Genomic DNA, 20325 nt, shown 5'->3' on the forward strand with positions numbered 1-20325 from the left:
ACGAGGTGGGTAAGTGTTTAGCGCATTGAACATATATTTGGCGGACCCGCGTTCAAATCCCGGTCAGGTTCTAACTTTTTTAAATGTTTCAATTTCAATTTCAGTACATACTCAGTGTGACAAGCAAGATTTTCTCTCCTCCAGAGAGAAAAAAAAAATGTTGGAATGAGGAGAATTGGGGAAGGTCTCTGAATGAAGGCAATCATTTACTAACTTATTTCCAGCAGTTGATCTAGATTTGATATTTTCGTCTACTTTCAAGCATTTTCTGATTCATGTGTGATCAGTGTTTTTATTTCTTTGAATATACAGTATATAGTGAAATAATACATTACATACACAACAATATTGAGATTAACATATGATGTTCATTGGACAACACGCTCTGAACCAGAGAAGTTCATCTCAGAATTTAGAAATGTTTCGTGCGTCATCTACTCACAATTTTACTTGCATAAAGAATGGATTCAGTGCTACCAACTGTTGTCAGAGCCGAGAAAAGTTACGTGTTAATTGGGTTGCATCTGTCCAGGCGTTCTCACAACTGCAAATTACTTGGACCCCAAGTTATGGAATTAGAGCTCTTAGGGTGGAGAGACTTTTGTTGTTGGGTGTACATAGATTTTCCTAACACGAGTAACACTATCTGCTATTGATCTAAAATATTCCAAGTAATTTTCCTCTTTCTTTTTCTTTCCTTCTTTCCTTTTATTTCTTACTTCCGAACTTTGCGCCACCTTACTTCGGCAGCCAGTGTCGTTGCCCCGCTCACACGCAATATGACACGGCACTGATCAATACCTACCTGCAACACTTTTCTGTGTTCACATGGATCGTAAGTGGGCTGTCGTAATAACTTTGACTAACACTGCATACAGATCAACATGTACGTTCTTTCAACACAAATCAGGTGGTGTCCACTGAATACTTTTAATCTAATAGCATTTTTATATTTCTCATGCCTTTCAGGCTATATCTCAGGCTTTTTTGACGTGAGGCCCTTTGATCGCGGGGTCCCTTTGACTCCGGGCCCCTTTTGGCGCAGGGCCTTTATGACCCGGGCCCTTCTGACGCGGGGCCCTTTTGACTGGGACCTTTTTGTCGCGGGGCCCTTTTGAAGTGGGGCCCTTTTGACTCGGGCCCTTATGACCGGGACTTTTTTGACGCGGGGCCCTTTTCACTCGGGTCCTTTTGACGCGGGGCCCTTTTGACCCGGGTCCTTTTGACGCGGGGTCCTCTTGACCTGGCGCCCTTTTGACTCGGGACTTCTCGTCGCGGGCCCTTTTGACGGGGGGCCTTTTTGACTCAGGCCCTTATGTCCGGGGCCCTTTTGGAGCGGGGCCGTTTTTGACCCGGGCCCTTTTGACGCGGGGCCCTTTCGACTCGGGCCCTTATGACCGGGGCGCTTTTGACGCGAGGCCGTTTTGACTCGGGCCTTTTTGTCCTCGCCCTTTTGTCCGGGCCCTTCTGACGTGACACCAAACTTCTTGAACCGTGTAGTGATTGCAAAAAAAAAATATCGCATCCCGAAGTCCCGAACCCAATGAGATCCGAGATTCAAATCTCAGATCCAGATCCAAGATCCGAAATCAATCAGACCCTGATCCGGCCAATCCTAGTTAACAGGTATTTAAATAGGAAACGTGCCGCTGACCACTATAGGAAAGTTTACAGGAGGGTTAGAATCGTTGTCCCACACATGGTACTGTAACAATATATATATATATATATATATATATATATATATATATATATATATATATATATATATATATATGGGTGTACACCTTGTCTCAAAAAGGTTGAGCGCATTCTTTATTGGTGTTTTGAGGCAAAAATTTTCCAAGTCCAACTTCGGGTATCTTCTTAAAATAGTGAACCAGGTTCGAACCTCCAAGCCAGCCTTTGCAATCGGGAAGAAGTTTGCAGATGTGTTTTTCTTCTTTTAAATATAATAAGACATGTTACCAAGTGTAGAAAAGAAAGCAACATTGATTGAAATACTTAATTATACAATATTTCGAAACCTTGTATTAATGTCATCACATGCTTGTTTGTCATTTAGCTCTCCATACGTAATGGAACATTTAGATATGTAAACGAATCTTCCCATATGTAAAAGAATGCTCAAAGTTAAGACATAGAATATAATTATCACCTGAGTACTAAACTAAAAGTCAAAGTAGAACAGAAACAGCGTTTGTAATGGATATGAATGTCATAATTATCTTGAGAACCGTTATATATCGGTAGAAGCATGGTTCCGAAAGTCTTTGGGTTAGCTCATTGGTAAACTGTCGGATTTGAAATCTTGAGGTTATGAGTTCGAATCCCATCTGCGTTAATAATTTTTTTATGAAATTATATTTTCCGCAATGAATGAAAATTTATATAAAATAATTACATTAAAATACATGAGTTGTATATATATATATATATATATAGCATAATCATTGCAGAACATAGTAAATATTATGTTCAAAATATAACATCTGAGAATTTTCACAGTAGGTCGTTATTATATATGAGAATGTTAAATACAAGTTAGGAAAATCGTTTCATAGCAATAAATAAATTATGTAGTGTATTTATTTGCAGCTATTTGTCATACAGATGCATCTTCTCAATATTCTCCTTACAGCATGTCATTTACATTCGTGAAATACATAATATTCGTACGGATATAGAAAGTGTATAAACAGAGTATCCAAAGTCGGATCCTGCTTCAAGACATATAACTTTTCCGGATCCCCTTACCGTCACGGGAAGAAACACAAATTCTCTTTAGAACGGAATGTCGTTACTTAGAGTTTCATTCGAATACGTTGAATATGCTTTTATATATTCATCTCTCTCTCTCTCTCTCTCTCTCTCTCTCTCTCTTCCTCTTTTTCGCTTTGTTTTGTGTGTGTGTGTGTGTGTTGCGGAATATCCCAAGTTGAATACAACATTTGCAAAGTATATGAGCATCATTGTCATCGAATACCAGAAATTGAAAGTCGTGTTTCTTCAGGTTGGGTTTGCGTGTTCATGTTAGCTCACTGGTAGAGTACGGGCTTATCAATGGAGAGGTCTTGAGTTCAAAGGATGCAGCGAACTATCATTTTTTTTTTTTTGCAAGTAGAATTGCACAGAAATCGGATACAAGGAGTGGTTTACTTCTAGAAATATTTTCAGAAGCGTTTAGGTAGTCCTGAAATGGGCTGTTTTCAGGAGTTAAGGTGGGGACATTAATATTGTGTCCAAGACCCTTCTGAATTTATTACACGCCCCATTCTTCTGGGCATGGAATCTATGAAATGGGTGACAAATCTATTTCCTTCCCCTACCTCCAGCCATGCTCCGGAAACAAGATGCCACAGGTCATCATGAGTTGTTGGTGGATCTGCCTCAGGCCAACTGTCCCTTAGAGTACGCTTCACTTCTGCCCACATATTTTCCATGGGATTGAGGTCTGCTCCACGAGACGGCCAGTCAATTAAATTAATTTCAGGCTGCCCTGCGAACCATTCCTGAACCGAACGGGAAGTATGTGTTGGCGACTGGTCTTGTTAGAACTGAATTACACCATCAGGCTGAAATACTCGTACAGATGGCACCATGATATTACTCATAATGTCTAAGGACTGAGCACTGTCCAGATGTCCTTCAATTCTGTGAAGCTGTCCTGCTCCGCGACTGGAAATCCAACCCCACCATGAAATAGATACATGGCCACTGCGATTGCAAGCAGCCACATATCGAGGGTCATATCGGGTGCTTCTCGGACGATACACAAAAAGGCGTCTCTCATTTGATGTTGTGAATATGGATTCAACTGAGAAAACTACGTTTTCTCAATTGCGACCGATATTCACCTGTGCAAACGCGAGGCGGTAAATTTTGTGGTCGTGTGAGAGTTTTTCCTTCATAGCAGCAACACGGTCACGTAAACCAGCATGACGAAGCCTTCGCAGAGCTGTATGCTTACTACCAGAAAAGAGAGAAGCTTCCCTTAGCTGTCTAGACGTCCTTAGTGGGTCTAACCGGGCTTCGTTTACTAACCTCGCATATTCGGCTTCGGTTGACGACCAGGAGATCGTAAATTACCAGTCTGACCTGTAGCACCATATTTCCGAATCCATCGCCTTCCTGTAGAGGCCGGGACACCTACTTAGAGACCTGCACGGGCCGAATTTTTCGGCCCGAGCCCGATCCAGCCCGAATATACGTAGGCCCGGCCCAGCCCGGGCCCGAAAACATTTGGAGATTTTCGGCCCAAGCCCGGCCCGGTCCGATAATTTTTTTAAAATTCTTGGCCCAAGCCCGGCCCGGACCCGATAAATTTTCGAAGTTTCATTTTGTAACATTTTTCACGGGCACACTTCTTCAACGTTTGCCTTTATTCTAATTATAATTTAACGAATGTCAATAATTATTAAAGAATTGCAATTAATCGGCCCGAGCCCGGCCCGACCTGAAGAGAAATCAGTGTCGGCCCGCCCAAGCCCGGCACGGACCAAACAAATAATAGAGTCGGCCCGCCCAAGCCCGGCCCGTGCAGGTCTCTACTCCTACTCGCCTGCTAACTGCCGTTGCAGAATAGCCTTCCAACTCCCATAAAGTAATTACTGCTGTACGTCTATCCATAGTTACCAATGTTCTGAGCTGTGAGCAGGAAGCAATAGGTAAAAGCAAGTACCTGACGTGTGATTGGTTACTTGCACGACACGCCTATTGTGGGAAACGACTTGGTCAACGACTTGCGAAAGAAATCTGAAAATGGTGCGCCGTAATAATAATACAGTGCGCCGTATTAAAAACAGTTTTTATAAAGGAATATTAATACATACGAAAAGCTGTTTAAAGAGTGAATTGTTATACTGACTTTACACGTATAAAAACATATACCATATACCAAACATATTGAGCGATATGATGATAGCAGTTTTGAGACGAACACTTTCGAAGTCCAACTTCGGTTATCTTTGGAAAACAGTAAACTAAAGCTGCTGGTTGGAACCTCCAAGCCAACCTTAGCAATCGGGAAAAAATGTACAGATATGATTTTCCTTCTGTTAATTATAATACGACATGTTGAAATGGTATTAAGTGTAGAAAAAAAGTAACATTGATTGAAATACTTAATGATACAATATTTCAAAACTATGTATTCACACTCTCGTTTCGTCATTGTGATTTCCATAGGAAAAGAGCATTTACGTATGAGCTCAGTTATATTTCAGAAGCAGCTTCCGAAAAGCGGTCATCTTAGCTCCGTGGTACACTCCCGAGCGTTTAAATCGTGAGTTCGATACCCGTTAAGGTGAAATTCTTTTATGTTATTCTACTTTCCTCAATGCATGAAAATTATGTGAAATAGTTACATTACAATTCATCAGTTGCATGTATCAGTTGAATATACATATTCATATCATCAGTTTTATATATATCAGTTGAATATATATATATTTATATCATTTCACGACGTAAGTAATTCTTATCTTTAAAATATATCTGAGGTATTGACAGAACGTCGATATGTTATATGTGAATATTAAATACAAATTAAGAAAATCGTGTAATAGCAATAAATAAGTTATGTAATGTATTTATTTGCAGCTATTTTCATACGCAGGTAACTTCTCAATATTCGCATTAGAACATTTAAGTAGAGCATATCGAAAATCGGATCGTGGTTCAAGACAAAAAACTAGCTAGCCCCAAACTGTCACGTAAGAAATTCACGAGTCGCAAAACTAAAGTGAGCGTTAATACCTTAATCGCTCTCTCTTAACCCTCTCTTATCTGCATTTATACATATAAAAGTGTATGTATGTATGTTCCAACAGAACTCATGTATGCCTACAGCAGTGTTTCTCAACCTGGGAGTCGCGGCCCCTAGGGAGTCGCGAAGATAAGCGGAAGAGATAAATATAGTTAGAATCTAATACCGGAAATTATTTTAAATATTATTTTGAATTTTGTTCTGTTAGGCATACTTTTATTTTTTACATACTGTAAAGAACAATAAAAAATAAGTCTACTGAACATTTTCAAAGGGTGCAGAGTTGTTTAAAAATGAATTTAAATGAAAGGGGTATGATATGAAACTATTGAGAATTGTATATAGAAATACTAGAAAAATACACATGCAACAAAACCTGCACACTGCAATACAATTAAAATTGAAACCTAATGAGATACCTAAGCATGCTGTAATTTCACTAGTGCAGCAATGCCCGGTTCAATCTTCGTGACGAACATAATCAAGCCATTTTCAACTGATAAGCGATTTCTTGTCTTTGTTTTAATGTTTACCATGAAAAAAAAACACTTTCGCACAGGTACGATATAGCAAATGGAATCATTACTTTTAAAGCAGCAGATACCAGACCAGTAAATTCTTCTCTCCTCATCAGGCAGAACTTGTCCAAGTCTTCGTTACAGAAAACCAGTTGCAAAGACTTGTCGCATGATCATTCTATTATTTGGTCAAGAAATTGTGGGCTTAGGTCAGATACGTTAATGGCCTCTTCAATGAAGGAGTTTAACATCCATCTTGAAGCAGCACCTTCGTCGTTGGTAATATAGATATTACAGTTACTGTATCCACTGTCAGTGCCGGGCGCCGAATAAAGGGGGTACAAATTTCGGAGGAAGTGTATTACTCATGTTAGAAAAGTGCATGTGCACATGTATAAAATAGAAGGAAAAACGTAATAAAATGTGCTCAAAATCAAGGAAAGACAGGGTTTACTTTTGAAAATATTATTGAGCTTCGTGCCAATCATGGTGGCGCTTCGCAGCTAGTCTGTCGACCTCACTCATACGAAGACATCGTCGTATACTGTCGCATCTGACGCTGATTTTCCATGCCACGGCACTGTTCACCATAAACAAGAAATGGACTCTACTATTATGGAAATAGATATGTTAAAAATCCAACACAAGCTTATTATAAAACACAAATTATAAAAGGGTCGCTGGCAAGAGGATGTGATAAAAGGGGATCGTGATAGGAATTATATTGAGAACCACTGGCCTAGAGTAATTTTAACCACAATTCTTATAGTCTGAAAAAGAGTGCTGTCGGGTTATCAATGGTGAATGGGAGGGGGGTACATATAAAAGATTCTTAGAAAATGATCGATATTAGTGTCGAATTCATAGTTTTCGGGGCCGCTTAGAAAAATAGTGTGACTTTCGATTTCGCTTAACTCCGATTAAGCTCTCATTAGTAGGGATGGGCACGAGCGACTTTTCTTTGAAACTCGACTCGACTCGAAACAGACATCTTTGAGGTCTACTCTAGGACTCGGCGCGAAAAATATCCTCCAACTCGATCGGATTAGTCAAGTCAAACCAAAACGAGCCAAATCCTGTGTGTAGTCCTACCTAGACAATACATAGACAATATAATTATTCTATTATCAATTATACTACTATTAATACAAATAATAATAATAATAATAATAATAATAATAATAATAATTATTATTATTATTATTATTATTAGTAGTAGTAGTAGTAGTAGTAGTAGTATGGCAACACCGTGTACAAACATGAACGATAAACGGTTAGTAAAGGAATACTAAAAGCTAGTTGACTGCCGAATTCGGTAGTCATGAAGTCTACAAGGCAAAGATATCGTTCATTACCCTAAGTTGTAAGCGTCGGTGGACTACACATGGTCAACTATTGACGTCTCGCCAAAAATTGGTGGCCCTGCAGCGACGATACGCGGTGGCCTCAGTTCCATTTTGAAAACTTTACTACCAGCGGCAGAGACGCGATAAAACGCCAACGAACCACAAAATTACTCTCCCAAAATATGTTAAAATGCCTATATGTGTGATTTGTTTATATTTAGGTGAGTCAAAAAAATACCCCGGGGTGGACGCGAACTATCAATATTACGATTACTAGGCACGTGTTCTTCTGACTTCAGCACGGAAACGATCTTAAAAAGCTTGTTTGTTGAAGGATAAATCACTGACGTCTTAATTTAGCCAATCAGACAAACTCCTGCATCTCGAGTTCTAGGAGGTGATACCGTGAACCGTTTCAGATTTATTGCTTTCTGGTGGGCTACTATCTATGTGCAAAATTTGAGCATAATAGCCGACATGCATCTTCGGTGCCTCTTGTCTTTAGTACAATTTTAACCAGAGCTGGTGTAGGTCAATGAAAATTTGATCCCAAATGACCCATTGGCCCACTCTGACTCATCATCCATCGTGATCCACTCTGACCCACCACAAACTATGAACCACTCTGAACCATTGTGACCAACTCCGACCCACCAAAACCCATCGACATCAACTCTGACCCATGATCCACGTCCTCTTCTCCATTGACTAAAGAGGTTACACTTGTAATAAAACAAGACTGTGAAATTATCACTTATCGGAGTTTGAATTTCTACCTTCAATGGCTCAAGCACCTCTCTGTTACAATACTGGTGGATCTGACCTTTACGATATATAATGGCAAAGTGTTTCTCATCTTCCGAATTAAAATGAATTTAAATTCATCATATATAATTATTTATTTATTGCCTTACATACACATTTCAGTAGAAAATAAGGTGAAATTTGAAAGTCTCAAATCAAGGAAAAGTAGACCAACGTAAAAAAAAGAAAGAAAAAAAAGAAAAAAGAAAAACTAATTTTCTATATAATTAAGCATGCCGTACTAATTGGAAATGCCCATGTAATTAAGTTTAGAATACAAATTTTATGGCCATTTTTTCTTTCAACTTAATGGCTTGATTGCCTTATGCTCTGAACGCTCCATATATTAAACACCAGCTTCAGCAATTATAAATAGAAAGGAGTGGGTATAAAATTCGAAGAACTGTAGTTTGCATTACTTAATTTGTTTTTCAACTAATATCAATCGTTTTCGATTATTTTTACAAACCAACCCACTACCAATTTCCAATATATAGAAAATTCGCCCCCCCCCCGCTCATAAAAGACAATTTTAAAAAATGCCAGAACATATTCTGTTTATTTTTAATGAAGAGTTATATGCTGAATTTCAGCTCTCACAGTCAGTTGAACGGCTTGTGAGATACTCAATTTTTCGCAAAAATTCGGACTTTTACTTCCCCTTAGGATATGCATTATAATGAAAGTGATACGCGTATGATAACTTCCCAGTTGGGATTGGGGCCTGATTACACGCGTATACCAAACGTCATTTCATTTGACTTTGAAATTTGACCATGATGGTTACGCAGACATAGTTACTTTCAATTTTTGATAATACATATCCTTATTTCATATGTTACAGGTGATTCAAAAATATTTTTTCAAGCAGTTAGCTCCTCTAGAAGCTCACAGGCTGCTTCCCAAAATCCAACTCCTACTATCCTATGAAAATTCAAAAGTGACTGAACTTTTTTTCATTAGAAACAAATGACAAAAAAAAAAAAAATGGAGATCTTGAAAGTAAAATGTAGAAAAGCTCGGCGCCCACAATAACTACATATTTCTCCGCCCCTTCATCCCTAACTTAAAAATAAAACTTAATTAAAATATGCTTAATTGGTGAATTTATTACAGTTAAATATCACTCACTACATGCTACAGCTACAACTACGTAACAAAAAATAACAAACGTGAAACATGTTCTGAATTATTTTTTTAGATTTCTTACGCTATTATTAAACATATAGAATAGTAAAAGAGGATTCTTCATGAAATAGTATATTTGCTCTTGATTTTTAACTTTTTCATAGGGGAAAAAAATATTATTCAAGTTTTAAACTTTGCACTCTGCAAATATGTTGCCCTCTAGGCAATGGGACTAATGTGAAATGTGGACTAATGTGGACTAATGGGAAATGCGACACTGTTAGCGGCGCTGAAAACTTACGATTCGATTCTAATATCGGTTTTCGATATTTGTATGTCGCTACGTAACCACCCTGGGTGCTAATGGGAGGTTAAATTGGACTTGAATTGAAAGTAGAACTATTCACCTAAGCGACCACGAAACTATGGATTCGATACTAATATCGACCCGTTCCTAGCATTTTTGATATATATCCCGACAGTACTCTTTTCCAGCCTGTAAGAAATGTAGTTAAAATTGCTCTAGACATATCAGAATTATGTTGAAACACACACATACATCCACTTTTATATTCTGTATAAATAGAGAGTGAGCGAGCGAGCGAGGGAGAGTGACTCAAGGCATCATACCAGGAATTGAATTGAAAATCTATGTAAAGATTTTCTGCTGTGGCATGCTTCATAAGGACAATTCCAGACTGCTCACGTGACCTTTGGGGTTCATGAATTTTCTGCGAGCGTTGCGACTTTGGATTCTCTGTTTACACCCTCTGTTCATGCATCAAATAATTTTTCAAGAACATACATGACATGCTGTATTAGGAATGTTGAGAATTACCCTCTATATGACAACATGATTTATTTATTGGTATTGAACGAGTTTATTATCTTGTATTTTACATTCCCATATATAATACCGACCTACTGTGAACACCTACCTATTTCAGATGTTATATTTTAAACATTATAATTACTGTGTTCTCCAATGATTGTGTTATATATATATATATATATATAACTCATGTATTTTAATGTAATTTTTCATGCATTGCGGAAAATATAATTTTAAAAAAACATTGACCCAGATGGGGATCGAACTTGCAACTATATAACTAGAAATCCGACAGCTTACCAATGAGCTAACACAAATACTTCTGAAAACTTACTTCTAGCGATGTTTAACGGTTCTCAAGAAAATTATGACATTCATATCCACTACAAACGCTGTTTTTGTTCTACTTTGACTTTTATTTTAGTACTCAGGCTATAATTATGTTTTATATCTTAACTTTGAGCATTCTTTTACATATGGGAAGATTCGTTTACATATCTAAATGTTCCATTACGTATGGAGAGCTAAATGACAAACAAGCATGTGATGACATTAATACAAGGTTTCGAAATATTGTATAATTAAGTATTTCAACCAATGTTGCTTTTTTTCAACACTTGATAACAAGTCTTATTATATTTAAAAGAAGAAAAACACATCTGCAAACTTTTTCCCGATTGCAAAGGCTGGCTTGGAGGTTCGAACCTGGTTCACTATTTTCCGAAGATACCCGATGTTGGATTTAGAAAATTTTTGCTTCAAAACACCAATAAAGAATGCGCTCAACCTTTTTGAGACAAGGTGTACCTTATTTAAGGTAATTTTGTGTTACGATACGCATACCCGCATTAGTGAAATAGAAGTCTCTACAACGTTAACCCGTGCTGACTTGACGACAGTCACGAAATGACATGTGTCCATATTATAATTTTAAATGTCCAACCATGATAACGCACAAACCAAAAGAGGCAGAGAAACAAAATTTTGCACGAAGCAGCGAATGAAAGGAAAACCCGTGTATTGACGAACATCACCGGATGAACAGTGTTGCCAACCGAAGAGAAAGTCATTTGCAAGAAATAACGTGAAACGTGATAAATGCAAACGCCATTGGCAAACAAAGGCAGTGAGGTACTAACGATTTGTATACCTTAAATTAAATATCGACAAGAATTGTTCACTCTGATTCCAAATCTAGAAGGGTCTGTTGAACAGTGTGACCATCAGCAGAAGAGAAAAGTTGAGATTGGAAAAGGTACAATAACTCGGAAAAGGTGACCAGTGCAGTATGTTTTAAAACCTCTAATGCCAGGCGTTAGAGCATGAGGAGCAGTACTGTAGTTATGTGAGATCGATAAGTCATGTACTGACTGAGATATTCGGTTACTTGTTAAAGCTGGGAAGTGTAGTTGGTAAAATATTGCAACGCTGTGTATGCCAACGGCGTTAGCATTTAACACATGTTTCACATTATTTCTCAAAGCGTTTGCAACATTGATCTGAGTTTACCATCCCTTCTGTCTTTGTTTTCATTGTTGCTTCCAATGATGATATCCAATTAGATCCTTCGATTTACAAAACCGTAACTTTCCCTTGTGTTCGCAACACTGTCCCTCTGGTGATTTTTGTCAATACACGGGCAGGTGTCTTCTTTTTTCTAGTTGCTTCGTGCAAAGTTTCGTTTCTCAACCTCTTTTGGTTTCTCCGTTAAAACAATTGGAGATTCAAAATTATAATATGGAAATGTCATTTGATGATTTAGTCGTCACGTCGGCACGGGTTAACGTTCTCGTAGAGAGCTGCTATTTCACTAATGCGTGTTTACGGCCACATAAATTTAGCGGGAGTGCGTATCATAACACGAAATTACCTTAAATAATTGACATCCATATATACTAATATATATATATATATATATATATATATATATATATATATATATATATATATATATAATTAACTTTGTGGTCTATGGAACCCAGAGATACAATGCTGCCTTCACAGAAGTTTTACATTGACTTCTGTCCTTAGTCAACTGGATTCATCTTCTACTTTGTATTCCTATTTCTGCAAGATCCATCTTAATATTGACCCCCCATCTGAGCCTACGCCTTCTTGATGGACGTTTTCCGATTGGACTTCTAGTCGGAACTCGCGCCAATGGGACCTTGTGGTAGACACACACCGTGTGGGTTTTCTCGGGGTTCTCTCACTTTCTTCATTCCACCATTTCATTCATTTCTCATCATCACAGTATCCTTTAGCCCATACGGCATAATCGTGGAACGTAAAGCGCAAAGATTTCATTTCATTTCCTAACAAAGGTAAACAGTTCAAAATATGGAGTTCCTCATTATGAAGTTTATGCCATTCCACACTCCCGTTCCTCTTGGGTCCGAATATTCGTCTTGGCATGTTTTTCTTAATGCTTTGTCTGCTTTCTTCCCCCAGAATAAGCGACCATGTTTCGCAATTATACAGGACAGCAGGACTGATTGTCGTTTTATACTTTAAGCTTCAAATGTGTCGAAAGAATTCACTACAAAAGATTTTGAATTGAATAATAACACGAATTCCTTCCTTTCCTTGCTTTCCGGCGACATTTAATTTCTTCCTGGGTATGGTTTTCGTCTGTTAACATTGACCCTAGGTATATAAAAATATCCACTTTGTAGAAAGTAGTATTTGATATTTTGAGGCATCAATGACTTTCAGTATTACGATTCCGGCGAACTTACAAGTATTTAGTTTTCTCTGCATTTACTTCTAAACATACAGATGGTGATCAGAAAAATGGAAACACCTGTAGTTGGCAACACGTCAGATGTATGGGTTGACATTGGTGTCGTGGCGCCCGCAGCGCCGGACCGCTGGTGGTGGTGTGTTAGGTCGGTCTCCATACTACGTCAGGCGCAGTGGAACAGCAGTGTCTAGTGGCTGCAGCAGACGGAGGTAGTTTAAAATGGGAGACCTCTCAGATTTTCAAAGAGGGCAACTTGTTAGTGCGCGGTTATGTGGAGTGACTGTGATGGCAGTGGCTACTGTGTTAGGTGTGTCGCGTGGGACAGTGTCGAAGGTGATGACGGCCAACACAACACACGGGAAAATCACATCGGGGAAGCGCAACAGTGGGCGGAAGAAAATCATGAGTGACAGGTCACGGCGGTTATTAAAGCGCATTGTCACGCAGAACCGTCGTGCCACTGAGAAGCAAGTGACGGAGGAACTCAAGCAGCACCTCCTCCACCCTGTTTCGACAATCACAGTCCGCCGCGAATTACATGACATGAACTTACGGGGTCGTGTTGCACGGGCCAAACCGTTCATCAGGGACAATAACGCTATCGCACGCCGCAAATGGTGCCGCGACCATGCAACTTGGAGCGTTGAGGACTGGAAACGTGTGATATGGTCGGATGAGTCATCCTTCACCCTATTCCCAACCACGGGCCGTGTATATGTGTGGAGAACGCCCAAAGAAGCTTCTGATCTGCAGTGTCTGCACCCAACTGTGAAACATGGCGGCGGCTCGGTGATGCTGTGGGCCGCCATATCAATATTTTCATTGGGTCCTGTGGTCACACTTAGCGGACGAATCACTGCCAACGGCTAAGTCGCAATTTTAGGAGACCACTTGCATCCTATGGTCCGGATGTTGTTCCCGGACAATGATGCCATCTTGCAGGATGATAATGCACCCATTCACATAGCTGGCGTTGTTGCAGCGTGGTTTGAGGAACATCGGGATGAAGCTCAACCCCTCCCCTGGCCCGCCCAATCCCCAGATCTCAACATAATTGAACATCTGTTTTCCGTCTTGGAAACACGACTCCGGTGACGATTTCCACCTCCATCCTCTCTCACAGAACTGGCCGATGCCCTGCATGAGGAATGGAGTAAAATTCCACTTGCTACCATTCACGACCTCTTTGCCTCCATCCCACGTCGCATCAACGCTGTTCTGAAGGCGAAAGGTGGCCCGACACTATATTAATCTGGTAAGTTGCAATTTCGTTCAGGTGTTTCCATTTTTCTGATCACCATCTGTATGTCCTTACAAGCGTTTAATAAGACCTCTGCATTTTAATAAGACCTCTTTTCGATTTTTCTCCTATTGTCTCCTATTACATTTTACATCATCAGCATACGCCCTAACCTGGTAAAAACCCTTCAGCTCTAGGCCCTTGTTGCAAAGTTTGATTTTGCGTATACGGTACTCGAGAACAAAGTTGAATTATAATGATGGCGACAATGCATTTCCTTGTTTCAGGCCATTCTCGATATAAAAACTCGTGGACAGGAATTTTTCTACTCGGACTTTAATTTGAGATTCATTTAAACACATGTTAGTTAATCTAACTAGCTTTTTTGGTGTTCTAAATTCTGTAAAAATGTTGTACCTAAGTACAGTGTTTCACTCCTAACGAAATCTTAAGTCTTTCTAAAATCAAGAAATGATTGGTGTACCAGGGTATTTTATTCCCATTTCATTTCGAGTATTTGTCGAATGGTAAGTATCTGATTGATTTCGCAAAAATTCTCACTGATACTGTCCAATAATTTCATTTGTGTATGAAGTCAACTTGCTAATAGAATGTTCGAGAGGATTTTATAAGATGTTCACAGAACAGAGATGCTTCGATAATTGAAAAGGTTAGAGGATGAAGGTGGTATGTAAGAAATTGTACATTTCGGAAAAATTGACTTTCACATCTTTTTCCTTTTACATACCCCTTAGTCGTTTCTAAATCTCTGCACTCAGGCGAGAACTCATTAAATGGTGTGTTTCGTAACACGACTAACATATAACACGGGCATGAACCGATAAAATGCAACGTTTCAAAAAATGTAATATTACACCTTCATCCTCTAAGCGTTTCAATTATTACAATCAGTTTTATCGGCTTTCTTGTGAATTGGAATAATTATTATTCTTTCCATACTTGTGGCAATTCCTCCTTTCCCCAGATAAAGAGAATGAGTTTGTCTATCTTTATATATTTATTATGCATTATATAGATTACTATACTATTATTTAATACTTCACAATATATATAATGCTAGTATACAGTGTTTTTCTCTTTTGTCAACACAAATTGAAGCAAGCTAAACAGGAAAACAGCATACTAAATAAATATATATGCGTATTGGTTATGGAAAATTAACATTGTACCAAATAAACAAATAGACCAACACTGTCATATATATGTACTAAATAATACATATTACCTACCTAATTATAAAATAACACTAACATTAAAAATTTGTGATAATACAAGCACACTGTGTTATATTTCTAATTGGACGACGACGTGCTGAAATAAATACTGGGAACTTGTTATCTACTAATTTGATGCTAGTGTTGTGAGTTGGCAGCAAATTGTTCAATCTTTCGACCAATCACTTAACTACATTTTTCTGGATTTCACTTTATAAAAGAATATTTGTATCATCTTCCACATCAACCCTTGTTATAAAATCTGCTCTTTAGCTGCTAAATGAAATGATCAAGGAAAGGAATAAATATCGCCGTTTATAAATACTCCTCAGGGTTTCTTGAGGTTTCCCCATCCTTGATCTACGACTGGTTCTTAGAACTTCAATTTCTTCCCCCTATATCATTAACTCTTTTAGACGCCAAATTAAATATGGATGAGATCGCTACCTTCACATTCTCTTTTAGTTCTTCGAATACTTGATGAACATTTTTTAGATTTGTAATTGCAACGGACACATCTAGTTTTGACTTCTGCAGATTCTTACTTAGCATGACCGTGAAAGAAAAAGAGTGAGCTACAATTTCTAGTGACACAATAAAGTGTCTACATTTTACTGTGTCATTGTAGCTCGAAGCACTCCTGGACACTTCATCATTGGACACTTCAGTATTTACTTCCTAAACACTTAATTGCTAGTAAATATGAAGAAACAAGTCTACGAAATATTTACTAATTCGTGTCTTTTTACCTCACGTATCACACAAAGTGATTTGAATTTGGTTTCTTTGTACTAGAAAAATCAGACTCAGAAATGACCGTTTTTAAGGCATTAACATTTTTTTGGTGATTCTGAAACGATAGCTGTTCTCCTACCAATGTTAGTTATCATGTTACAAATGCACATAACACCTTCGTATAATTTACCTACACATAGGGTTAGGGAATGGACAGAACAGTGTGTATAAACTGGGAGTGGCTGCTCAGCTAAAATGCGAGTTTGAACACTGTTTATTTTCCTACCGTATTTTCAGTTTTTCTGCTACTCGTTTCTTAAATGCTGTTGCTGACGTTAGTTCTGAGAATCAGAAAAATCTTCCATTATAAAATAAGTCATATAAACATACCTGACATGTCATTTGTGATTTAATACTAACATTAGTTGCTTCTTCACAAATAACCGAATATATTTTGAATCTGTTTACATCATGCATAATTCATGAACATATAATATAACCAACACACGACATTATTTTATTTTCAGTAGTTTTGCTTACAAGAGTACAGTTTCCCCCAGTGTTTCTAAATGCTGTTACCCAATGTTATCCCCAGCATTAAATCTGAATACTAACGCTAATCTGAATGTACCTTTTTTTACCAACTAAACAATTTCCACATGCTTCTACATATATAATAGACTTACCATCTCATTGTCCTCTAAGTTTTAAGTTATTCCTAGCACAATGTGGAATTGTCTTAATAATGGATTTCAATCGACTCCTGTTTGATGCTTTGCTTTCATCTTTTCCTATCCAGAATAACACTGACTGATCTGTTGTGGTCTTCGAGATGGATAAGCAAAAACCAGTAGCGATTCACGTCCATTCGTTCGTTATTGTTTGAATTACATGTGACCTTTACGACTTTCCCGAAGTTGATAGTTTTCAGCGCACACAACAAATAACACCATTATAAATTTTCTTCGTCTTACCTGGACAGAAATCGCAGCGGAATGGGAAGATGGAAATGAAAGCGATTCAAACAATACTTAAAATAACATTGTCTTGAAAATTTTTTAAAGTATTATTAGTTTACTTTTAGTACTGCAAAAGACATTGTTTTGCATTCACGTTGGCATTTTAGTATTTACGAAAGTGTGTTTTGAGAGACCCGTGAAGATACATAAGCTTTATTGATTTACTTTCTTTGACCTATTTGGCTTTGGCAGATGTTAATTTTACTTAATGAGAAGTTAAGTTTCTGGAAAAAGTGATGAAATCTGCTATTTTTTCTCGTATGTATACTGCTAAATTGTCCATTAAAATGGTCTTCTCATCGTACTTTTACTTAATAGCTAAATTTTACCCTCTATATTCTAGTCTTCACCTTCTATATTTCGTCATGTGTCATTTTATCCAGTGTAAACTACGATTAACGGCACTTTATCCTGTGTGTACCCGGCCTTTATCCTGAGTATCCCCTATAGCCTCATCCATGAATCCGCACCTGTATATATCCATATCTATAGATAGATAGATAGAGACAGAGAGAGAGAGAGAGATGTTGAGGTTTTCTTTAAAGATATTCTTTTCTTACATGTCTGACGTTGAGTAAATTAGTGACTAATGCATTCTTTTAAAAGTTGGAAAGACAGTGATCTACCAATTGTAGAACTTTGTAATGATGCTGGCTGTTTATGTTTTAAGACAGCTAACAATAAAATCTTTGTTTATAAGTTTGCGGTTGGAAATCGTCTGATGTCTCTTTATTCAAATCAATGTTCTCTTACAAGTGAATAACCTCTGATCATAAGTGGTTTAGTGTTTTTAAAAATCCAAATTAATATTTTATTAAAAATGAATCATTATAATATACAGCGGTATAAATTATTTCTCTGACAAAAATTAAGGATTAATTTACTCTTGGGGTGAGTTATTTTCGAGCGATTTTCTGAAAAATGAGTTAGACTATTTTATTCATATTTCATAAATAAAGTTTCGTTAACAATTTGACAATATGGTATAACTCATTTGAGCTGAAGGTTCCATAATGAGTAATTTGCTATTCAAGTTTTTTTGATAATCTTCTGAAAAACGAGTCTTGATACTTTGTTTATATTTTATAAACAAATATATGGAACCTGGTGGTTCAGAGGTAGATCTCTCACCTCTTATGCGTGGATTGCCTGTTTTGATTCCGGTAGGTTGTTTTCTCACGCATTAATAATGTGTGCGTGGGTTTTCTCGTTTCCTTTCACTTTTGTAATTCCATCATTATCGTTCATTTAATCAACGTCTCCCTTAACATCCGTGCATAAACTTGAGAGATTAAGCTAAAAAAAAAAGATTTAATAATAACTTGATAACTTGACGTAACTCATTTTTATTGAAAACAGTTTACAAGGGGTAGTTTATCTTAAGAGGTCGTTCTATTTTCGGACAATTTTCTCAGAAACGACGTGGAGAATTTTGTTCATATCTCATGAGTAGTACTATGATATAAGTTTTTTTAATAAAAACATCGACAAGGGTTAGTTTACTTTTGGGAGTGAGTTTTCTTTAGATGAAGTTTTCCCAATATGGTTCATAAATTTGTTCATGCTTGAGAAATAAATGTTTCGGTGATAATTGCAGGGAATAAGATTTATTTCCAAGACAATGAAGCTAAAATGTTCAGTGCACTAGCCTTTTAGTTAAGAGTTTAAATCCCAAATTTTACACCCCGTTTTCTTATATTAGGCATTTTCTGAATAAATAGTGAAAACTTTTAATTTTGTTGGAATTTTCCCCTTCCCCTTCCTTGGGAGTGAAATTTCTGAAAACGCTCCAATTCGCATTTCCTTGTTTTCAGATAAGATTTCTAATACCTAATTCCACCCCTTGAGCTTACACGAATTTTTACATTCGGCACTTTCTGAATAAACAAAGGGAAATATTTCTGCTATAGAAAAAGCTCCGTTCGATCCCTTCGGGAAATTCATTGGAAATGATGAGTATTTTATTTCTTTATTTTTAAGAGTCAGTATACCGAATTTCACACCTCCAATCTAAGCAATCATCACATGTGTCACTTTGAGAAAAAAGAAAGGAAAATATTGCTTCTATAGAAATGATTCCTGTCCACGTCCCCTCAAGAGTGAAGCTTTTGTATGCGCTGAAACGTGTGTTTCCTTCTTTTTGATTAAGGATCTATAGACAGTATTTCGCATTTCCATTTTAAAGAATCCTCACGTTTTTCACTTTCTCAAAAAAAAAAAAAAAAAAAAAAATAGAAATTTGTGTATGATAGAAATTTATCACCACCTCCGCCCTTGTCTTTCTCGCTGGCGTAGTGGCTAAACCGCACACCTTTGGTGCATCGGTTTGATTTCCGGTGGGAGAGCATTGAACGTATTCGGGTGCTCTGAATTCCACCCTAAAATGTAGGTCTTCGTCTCCTATAGCACGGCAATGAAAGAATGTTAAGTTTTAACCAAAAAAGTTAAGAAAGAACTATCGAAAACACTGTAACATGTTTATTTTTAGTAAAAAGATTCATTTTCCCCATTTCAGGAATTCGTGAGGTACATAATTCTTCATATAAAATTTACCATTGTTCTTAGGATACGTGTTTTAAATAAAATTCTTTTTTACCACTTGCTTCTTTCAGAAATGATGTATTCTGTCCGAATTTCACATTTCTACGTATAATAGGACAGTGTGGGTAATGATGTGCAACCTACTTCTACTCTCCTGTAACATGCAGTAGTATAGGTTATTTTTATATACAGAAATTCAACATCAGGGTCATCGTTATTGTCACTGATTTCTTGTGTTCATTTTTATATTTTCTCGTATCGAAGATTAGAACTATATGGAAGGTCATTGTTTTGAAGACTTCGTCTATTATGCTGTATTCAAATATGAATTGAAGGTCAATCAGACGGAAATTCACGTAAGTACTGAATGTGCGATGCAAAACAAATTACCACTGTGTTGCATATGTAAGGACGATA

At 37.5% G+C, this 20325-nt stretch overlaps 1 protein-coding gene across 2 annotated transcripts in view; it reads left to right on the forward strand.

Annotated features, from left to right (window-relative positions):
• Positions 1-20325, forward strand: part of LOC145675438 (uncharacterized) — a 319574-nt gene that overhangs the window by 53437 nt on the left and 245812 nt on the right. The window lies entirely within an intron of this gene.

Source organism: Thermobia domestica, chromosome 18, assembly GCF_964235325.1.
Source record: "Thermobia domestica chromosome 18, izTheDome1.hap1.1, whole genome shotgun sequence".
Taxonomy (NCBI): domain Eukaryota; kingdom Metazoa; phylum Arthropoda; class Insecta; order Zygentoma; family Lepismatidae; genus Thermobia; species Thermobia domestica.